Source organism: Orcinus orca, chromosome 5, assembly GCF_937001465.1.
Source record: "Orcinus orca chromosome 5, mOrcOrc1.1, whole genome shotgun sequence".
Taxonomy (NCBI): Eukaryota; Metazoa; Chordata; class Mammalia; order Artiodactyla; family Delphinidae; genus Orcinus; species Orcinus orca.
The window spans coordinates 30,384,842-30,394,166 of NC_064563.1; the positions used below are offsets into that span (position 1 = coordinate 30,384,842).

At 37.7% G+C, this 9,325-nt stretch overlaps 1 long non-coding RNA gene across 1 annotated transcript in view; it reads left to right on the forward strand.

The window, feature by feature from the left end:
- Positions 1–4,317: 4,317 nt before the first annotated feature.
- LOC125964464 (uncharacterized) overlaps positions 4,318–9,325 on the forward strand; it is a 129,445-nt gene continuing 124,437 nt past the window's right edge. Inside the window, exon 1 of the long non-coding RNA XR_007477511.1 lies at positions 4,318–6,260. This is a non-coding gene — a long non-coding RNA (uncharacterized LOC125964464). The remainder of the gene's footprint in view (positions 6,261–9,325) is intronic.

A 9,325-nucleotide genomic window follows, 5' to 3' on the forward strand; every position in this document is an offset into this window, starting at 1 on the left:
ACAGTTGTTCTTTCCCACTTTGCAAATGAGAAAATGGAGGCACTTTGTCCACAAAGTAGGAGCCAGTATTCAAGCTCAGGGAGTCTGTCTTAAGTGTCCATGCTCTTTATTCACAGTTATCAATGATGCCTCAGTATACATTTCAGAATCTGCTTGTCGAGATGCCCCAAATATGGAAATTTTAAATGGAATTGCACTAACTTGTAGATTAGGTTGAGTCAAATTGACATCTTCAGAATATTGACTCTTAAAATCCATGACAGTGGAGTATCTTTTATTTAGATCCTCTTCAGTTTATATCCACTGTGATTTATAGTTTTCTATGGAGAGCCTTGTCTATATTTTGTTAGATTCCTGGGTAAGTGATTTTTTTTTAACATATTTTTTGGAGTATAATTGCTTTACAATGGTGTGTTTCTGCTGTATATCAAAGTGAATCAGCTATACGTAAACGTATATCCCCATATCTCCTCCCTCCTTTTTTTTTTTTTTTTCTTTTTTTGCGGTACGCGGGCCTCTCACCGTTGTGGCCTCTCCCGTTGCGGAGCATAGGCTCCGGACGCGCAGGCTCAGTGGCCGTGGCTCACGGGCCCAACCGCTTCGCGGCATGTGGGATCTTCTCGGACCGGGGCATGAACCCGTGTCGCCTGCATCTGTAGGCGGACTCTCAACCACTGCGCCACCAGGGAAGCCCCCTCCTCCCTCTTGTGTCTCCCTCCCACCCTCCCTCCCCTCTAGGTGGTCACAAAGCACCAAGCTGATCTCCCTGTGCTATGTGGCTGCTTCCCACTAGCTGTTTTACATTTGGTAGTGTATATATGTCCATGCCACTCTCACTTCTTCCCAGCCTACCCTTCCCCATCCCCGTGTCCTCAAGTCCATTCTCTACATCTGCGTCTTTGTTCCTGTCCTGCCTGGGTAAGTGATTTTAAGTTTCCTTGTTGTTGATCTGTTATATAGCAATTGTTCTCAAAGTGTGGTCCTCTGACTTAGGAGTATTAGCATCACCTGGGAACTGATTAGAATGCAAAGTCTTGACCCCCACCCCAGACCTACTAAATCAGAAACTTGGGAGATGGAATAGAGCAACCTGTATTTTAATAGTTTTAACTAAAGTTTCAGAGCAATCAATAGATATACAAATAATATTTCTATTTCTCAGACATATGAAACATTCTAATCCTATTTATAGAAATTATTTTGATTTTGCTTGTATCATCTACAAATGATTAGTAGCTTTATTTCTTTCTTTCCATTCCCTTCAACATTTTATTTCTTTTTCTTGACCTTCTGCACTGGTTAGGAATTCCAAGAAAAGGTTGAATAGAAGCAATATTCCACCTTTTGCTGATCTCAAAGGGAAAGTCTTCCATATTAGGTATGGTGTTTGCTCTGGAACCTGGATCTTTTACTAGGTTAAGGAAGCATGTTTCAATTCCCACTGAATTTGTTTCAAAAATCATGAAGTGATGCTGAATTTTATCAAGTTATTTTCTGCATTTTACAAAGATGATCATATGGTTTTACTCATTTGGTGAGTTATATTGATTGATGTTCAAATATTTAACCAAATATTTACATTCCTTGAATGAGCCCAACTTGATTGTGATGTATTATCTTTTTAAAAATATATTGCTGGATTTGATTCGCCAATAATTCATTTGGGATTTTTATGTCTATTTTCATCAGTGGGATTGGTCCATAAATTTCTTTTAAGGTCTGTTTCAGATTTTGTTATCAAGGTTTTGGTGACCTTATAACCCAGGTAAGATTGGCATTATTTCTTACTTAAAAGTTTGATAGAATTTTGCTAGTGACTTTATGTCTGATGTTTCTTTGAGGTATGGATTTAATTTCTTTAATAGCTAGAGGAATATTCAGATTTTTATATCTTACTGTGTTTGTTTTGAAGAGTTGTGATTTTCTAGGTATGTGTCCATTTCATACACCTTTTCAAATTTATTTTTATAAAGTAATCCGTGTGTTAAGAGTTCATTAATGTTGCAGGATTGATAGTGATGTCCTCTTTTCATTCTTGGTTTTGGTTAGTGCCTTCTCTCTTTTTAGTCTCACTAGAGGTTTTTTAATTGTATTGGTCTTTACAAAAATAAGCTTTTGGCCTTTTTGATCCTCTGTTGTATGTTTGTTTTCTACTCTGCTTTTACCTTTATTATTTCCTTCCTTCTACTTTATTTGTGTTTATTTTGCTGTTATTCCTCTCCTACAACTTTATAAAATGGTTGCTTAGCTGATCAATTTTAGCTTTTATAATAACAGTCTTTATCTGCATCCCGTAGGTTTTGATACGAAGTCTTTTCAAAACCATTCAATAGAAAATATTTTCTGATTATCATTTTGGTTTCTTTGTGACGTGCTGGTTACTTCAAAGTATTTATTAATTTCCCAATACAGATGGATTTTCTTATTTTTTAAATTGATTTCTAGATTGGATGGCATTCACAGAACTTATCTATGAGTTAAATTCTTTCAAATTTGTGGGACTTATTTTTTTTATGACTCACAGTATCGTCAAGTTTTATAAATGTTCAGTGTGCACATGAAAAAATCCATACTTTGCAGCTTTTGATCAGCTGTTTTACATATGTTCATTAGATCAATTCTGCTATGTTGTTTAAATTTATATATTTTTACTGAATTTTTGCCTAGCATTTATTAAAGCGATAAGTTAAAATACCCTACTATGATTTTGGATTTGCTTATTCTAGTTATGTCAATTTTTATCTTATAGAGTTTGAAGCAATATAATTAGGTGCATCCAAATTTAGAGATGATTTATATCCCTGGTGAATTGAACCATTTTAAAAAATTATTTTAAAGTGTTAAACTGTTTCTGATAATGTGTTTTGCCTCAATGTCTGCTTAACTGATATCAATAGAGTTATATTAGCTTTCATTTGGTTAGTGTTTGCATGGTGTGTTCTTGCAACCTTTTGGAATCCTTATATTATAAATGTCTCTCTTGTAAATAGGATGTAGTTTTGTTTTGTTTTGTTTTAATCCACTCTGACAGTCTTTACCTGTGAATTGAAACATTTAGTCTATTTATATTTAATGTAATTGCCTATGTATTTGGGGTTAAGTGAACCACCTTACTCTGTAGTTTTATTTTTCCTAGATTTTCTTTCTTTGTGTTCTTTTTTGTTATTTTCTTTCCCATTTTAATGGAATGCTGAAATAACTTTTACCATTAATTTGGAAATCATACACTCTTTTACCATTCTTTTATTGATTACACTAGATGACAACTTGCGTATTAGACCTATCTGAGTCTAATGTTTATTGGTACTTTTATCATCTTCCCAGACAATGCAAGAACCTTAGAACTCTTTAAATCTGTTTATTTCTCACCCAACCTATATGCTATCGTTGTTGGATTTTAATGATATATCAGTGTTAAATCCCACAAGAAAGTATTGTTTTATACAGCCACTGTCATTAAATATACAGTTAACCCTTGAACAACATGGGGGTTGAGGGGGCCAACCTCCTGCACAGTCAGAAATCTGAATATAACTTTACAGTCACCCCTCCCTATATGTGGTTCCATATCCACGGATTCAGTCAACTGTGAATTGTTTAGTACATATTTATTGGGAAAAAAGTTTATTATAAGTGGACCTGTGCAGTTCCAATCCATGTTTTTCAAGGGTCAAATGTATATACATTTTTACTCTTATCATTGCTTTTTATCTTTTTTCCTGCATTTTCAAGCTTTCATTTGGGATCATTTGTTTCTTAGACCAAGGAATACCATTTCATATTTTTTTAAGTTATTCTACTCTTGGTTAATTCCTTCAACTTTTGTTTGTCTGGGCCCAGAAATTTAGGTTGGAAGTTGCTTATTTCAGCACGTTGAAGGGATTTTTCCATTGTCCTCTTGTTTATATCATTTCTTTTATAAAGTTAACAGTATTGGGCTTCCCTGGTGGCGCCGTGGTTGAGAGTCCACCTGCCGATGCAGGGGACACGGGTTCGTGCCCCGGTCCGGGAAAATCCCACATGCCGCGGAGCGGCTGGGCCCGTGAGCCATGGCCGCTGAGCCTGCGCGTCCGGAGCCTGCGCTCCGCAACGGGAGAGGCCACAACAGTGAGAGGCCCGCGTACCACACTCACACACAAAAAAGTTAACAGTATTTTAATGTGTATTTATTTTCTACTAGCCACTTTTAAAGATTTTGTTTGTCTTTTGTTATTAGCAGTTTTCCTATGATATACTGAGGGCTGGTTTTCTTTCTATTCTTCCTGCTTGGTGTCAGCAGATCTTGAATCTATAGCTTGCTACCTTTCATCGTTTGGAAAATTCTCTGTCCTTTTGGAACTCCATTTACATGTATTTGACCTTTAATTATGTAGTCTATACTTTAATTACTCCTTTCTCTGTAATCTCTTTGTATTTTTCTCCTATTTTCTTTTCACCTATTTCCCAGTTTATTATTTCTCTGATTTTGAGTTATTAATTTCATTATTGCGTTTTTCAGTTCTACAGTTTCTATTCGGTTCTTTTTAAATTCTGCTGTGTCTTTTTATATTTTTCTGTTCTTTGTGAAATTCTCAGAGTTGTCTTTTCATTACCCTGAACATTTTAAACATAATAATGTTAAGCTTTACATCTAATGAATTCTTAATCTGCAGACCCTGTGGGCCTCTTTCTATTGTTGGTTATTTCTGTTGATGCCCATTCATGTTGCCCTGCCTTGTTTGCTCATTTATTTATTTATGCTGTATACTCACATCCAAGGTAACTCTTATTTCAAGAACAGATCAACTCTTTATTCTTTTTTTTAAAATATTTATTTATTTATTTATTTTTGGCTGCATCAGGTCTTAGTTGCAGCACGCGGGATCTTCATTAGGATCTTTGTTGCAGCATGCAGGATCCTCCGCTGTGGCATGCGGGCTATCTAGTTGTGGTCTGTGTGCTCAGTAGTTGCAGCGCATGGGCTTAGTTGCCCCACGGCATGTGGGATCTCAGTTCCCCGACCAGGGATCAAACCCGTGTCCCCCACACTGGAAGGTGGATTCTTAACCACAGGACCACCAGGGAAGTTCCTCTTATTTCTTAAGTTATGGTCTTTTGGGTCCCAGCCCAGAATGTGGGAGTTTTGCTAGAGTTCCCCAACATTGGCATTCCTGGACCCCACATTCATCTCCCTAACCCTGCAAGGCTGTCCAAAGTGCTGTTTAGATGCCTGACCTCCTGTTGCGGAATCAGTAAACATTCCCAGGATTGCTAGTAATCCAAACGCCTGGATTACTACTCTGGTTTCTGTTTCCTCCTGCACCTTGGCATAGAAATTCATCACTGCCTCTTTTGCTTTCTGGTGCCTTCAAGAAGATATGTTTTATATTTTGAACAAGTTTTCAGTTGTTGGCAAGAGATTTGTCAGCATTACCTTGTCCACCTTTACTCCTTTCTCTACTGACTCTTCATCCACTTTCATATGGCTTCTTCCTCGTTTCACTGAGACCGAGTTTATTAATTTTTTCACCAGCATCCTTGATGTTGCCAAATCAAATGGACACTTTTCAGTTCTCATGCTTCTCATCTTCTCAGCAGCAATTTGACATAGTTAACTATTCCTGTTTTGTAATACTTTGTACACCTTAAGATTTTCCACTGTCTCAAAACATTCCTCAGTCTGTTTTTCTAACACTTTCTCTTCTATACAATCTGTTTTTCCTTTGTACATTTCTTACAAAAAATTTTTAACAAATGCATAAATGTGATCATAAATGCTTTCTTTTTTAAAATTGAAATCTTATTTTTTTTTCTTGAATTTTGTTTGGTTATCCCCACCCCACTGTCAGCCTCATTCTCTATCCCCGTTAGGTAGCTCATGTCACCTGTTTCTAACCTTTCATATTTCTCTCCATGCTTGTATAATCGTATACAGAAAAAGATATATACACACACACACATTATACAAGGTGTCTATTTTTCTTTTTCTTTTTTTTTTACACAATTGGACTATATTATGCCCACTTTTCTGCAACTTGCTTTTATTTTGGTTTACTGTATTTTTTTTTTTTTTTTTTTTTTTTGCGGTACACGGGCCTCTCACCGCTGTGGCCTCTCCCGTTGCGGAGCACAGGCTCCGGACGCGCAGGCCCAGCGGCCATGGATCACGGGCCCAACCGCTCCGCGGCATGCGGGATCCTCCCAGACCGGGGCACGAACCCGCGTCCCCTGCATCGGCAGGCGGACTCTCAACCACGGCGCCACCAGGGAAGCCCTACTGTGTTTTTATTCAAAAATACTTTAAGGAAATCTCTCCAGTTCATTCTTCTAAATGGCTGAATTGTAGTTAATGGTGTATAATAATTTATTCAATCATTTCTCTGTAGATAAGCATTCACAATTTCCAGTTTTTTCCCCCCACTATGCACAAGGCTGCAGTAAACATCCTTGTAAAAATATCCTTATGCTGATACTGAAGGCTTTGTTTTTATGGGATAGATTCCCAAAGAGAAGGGTGTGTGAGAGGTGTGTGTGTGTGTGTGAGTTGTGTTTTTAAAAACTTTATAAGTACGCTTTAAAATCTTTTCTGAAATGTAAGCATTCATACAGAACATAACATACAGACAGAAAGGTAAAAATCATATTGGTATATAGCTTCATTAATTTTCACAAAGTGAATACATCTTTGTAAACGGCATTCACATCAAAAATTACCTTTATCCCAGAAATTTCTCTCGTGCTCCTAGTTACTAACTACCCCCTAAAGTGAGCATTATGTGGACTTCTAAGACTATATATTAGTTTCTGCCTGTTTTTGAGCTTTATATAAATGGAACTTTCAATTTAATAAATTGCTTTCCTAAGAACTTACTTATTTTCATCACCAATGTGTGAAGGGGTACCCTTTCTTCCATATCTCAGTCAGTAATATGTTATTGCTCTTTTAAATATTTTTTGCTGTTTTCCTTGTTAAAATAATACCCCAGCTATAAATTAATTTGAGCATTTAAAAGATATATTTGTTGGCTATTTGGATTTCCTTTTCTGTAAATAGGCTATTAACATCCTTTATCCATTTTACAATTAGCCTGACTTTCCTTATCAATTTTTAAAAGCTCTTTATATATATGTTGGACCTTGTCATCTACATTATAAGTGTCTTCCCCATATCTATTGTTTGTTTATTGACTTTGCTTATGGTATCTTTTACCATACAACTTTTAAACTTCTAGATAATCAAATAGGTTGTTGTTTGATAGCTTCAGGATTTTCTTACCTAATGAAGATCTCACTTGCCTAAATGCTGTAGCCCTTCAGGGTTTAACCGTCCCTTCTTTTTTTCTCTCTCTACAACCTTCCTAGTTGATGTTATTCATTTCCACTGCATGAAATCTCCTGTATATGTTAATGATGCTCACAGGTATATCTCCATCCCAGACCTCTCCTCTGAGCTGCAGTAATCCAAATCTCACTGCCCGCCATCTGTGAGGGGCGTGTTAGGTCCCGGGGGATACAGCAGTATGCTGTCCCTGCCCTCAGAGCTTGTTAGAGGATATATTGTGTGAAATGGAAGGGATGACTGGGATACTTGCTGATCTACTGCACATTTTGTACTGCTTCGAGGGAAAGACTACAGTCAAAGGACTACATATCTATTAGAGAATGAAGACAACAGAAAAATAAGTAAAAGAAATGAAAAGGTAATTCTTGGAAAAGGAAGCCTGAATGGCCAATAAACATGTAAGACACTCAACTAGTAATCAGAGAAAATTCAAAAGATACACCATTTTATTTATTTATTTATTTAGGCCGCATCCCACAGCTTTCAGGATCTTAGTTCCCTGACCGGGGATTGAACCCGCACCCTTGGCAGTGAAAGCGTGGAGTCCTAACCACTGGACCACCAGGGAATTCCCATGACATACCATTTTTAAAAAAACGATTGGATTGGCAAAACTCTGAAATCCTGACTGTATCAAGCTTTGAAGATTCGAGGTAAAGAATTCTGCTGGTCAGGGCTTCCCTGGTGGCGCAGTGGTTGAGAGTCTGCCTGCCGATGCAGGGAATGTGGGTTTGTGCCCCGGTCCGGGAAGATCCCACATGCCGCGGAGCGGCTGGGCTCGTGAGCCATGGCCGCTGAGCCTGCACGTCCGGCAACAGGAGAGGCCACCGCAGTGAGAGGCCCGTGTACCGCAAAAAAAAAAAAAAAAAAAAAAAAAGCTGCTGGTCAAAGTTTATAATGGTACAACCACCTTTGAGAGCAATTTGGCAAATCTTTAATATGATTTACACTACTCTTTCATTCAGCAATTCTACTTCTTAGCATACCTAAAGCAGTGCTTCTCAATCCTTGATGTACATACAAATCACCATGGGATCTTATTAAAACCCAGATTCTGATTCGGTAGGCTGGAAAGATCTGAGATTCTTAATTTCTAACAAACTCCTAGGTGATGTCATTGCTGCTGGTCCAGGGACACACTTTAAACAGCAAAGCCCTAGAGAAACTGGAGCATATTCTCAAGGGACACACAGAGACACAAAGATGTTCATTAGAGCTTTGATGGTATAATGATCATCTGAAAACTACTGAGGCGAGTGGATGGCTAAATTCATATGGTTGAATGCAAGAGTTAAAAGGAACTGGAGTTACGTGTACCAACCTAGATCAATCTCAAAATCAGTACTGAATGGGAAAAAAGCAAGTTGCAGGAAGGATTCATAGAATATAACATTTAAAATTTTAAGTAATACTGTATTGTTTTAGGGATATATACCTACACAGTTAATATAGACTTGCATGGGAATGGTAAACGTCAAGTTCACGATAGTGATTACTTTGGCAAGGGAGGGGTATGGGAATAGCAAGGGTATATGGCTCTTCAGTTGTATTTTAATGCTTTACTTATTAAACTGGATGATAGGTAAACCCAGTTAAATAATACAAGTGTTTGTTTTATTATTTTCTATTTTTTCTACATTTAAAATATCTCATTAAGCAAAACAACAAAACAAATAGCCTTATTTTTTAGGTCGGAGAAACAGAGGCTCAAGAACTTAACCTTTGGTGCCGAACTTCAAACCCAGGCTGTACACCTTCCTCGTGACCCTGCTGGGTTTTTTGTTTGTTTGTTTGGCTGCACCGCAAGACTTGTGGGATCTTAATTCCCCGACCAGGGATTGAACCCGGGTCCTCGGCAGTGAAAGCGCTGAGTCTTAACCACTGGACTGCCAGGGAATTCCCCCAAGCTGCTTTAAATTAACAAAACAAAAAACATGGGTTCACCAAGTCAAAGGCAAACTACATTCTCAAGGTTTGGTCTCCAAAAGACTGAATCAAACTGTA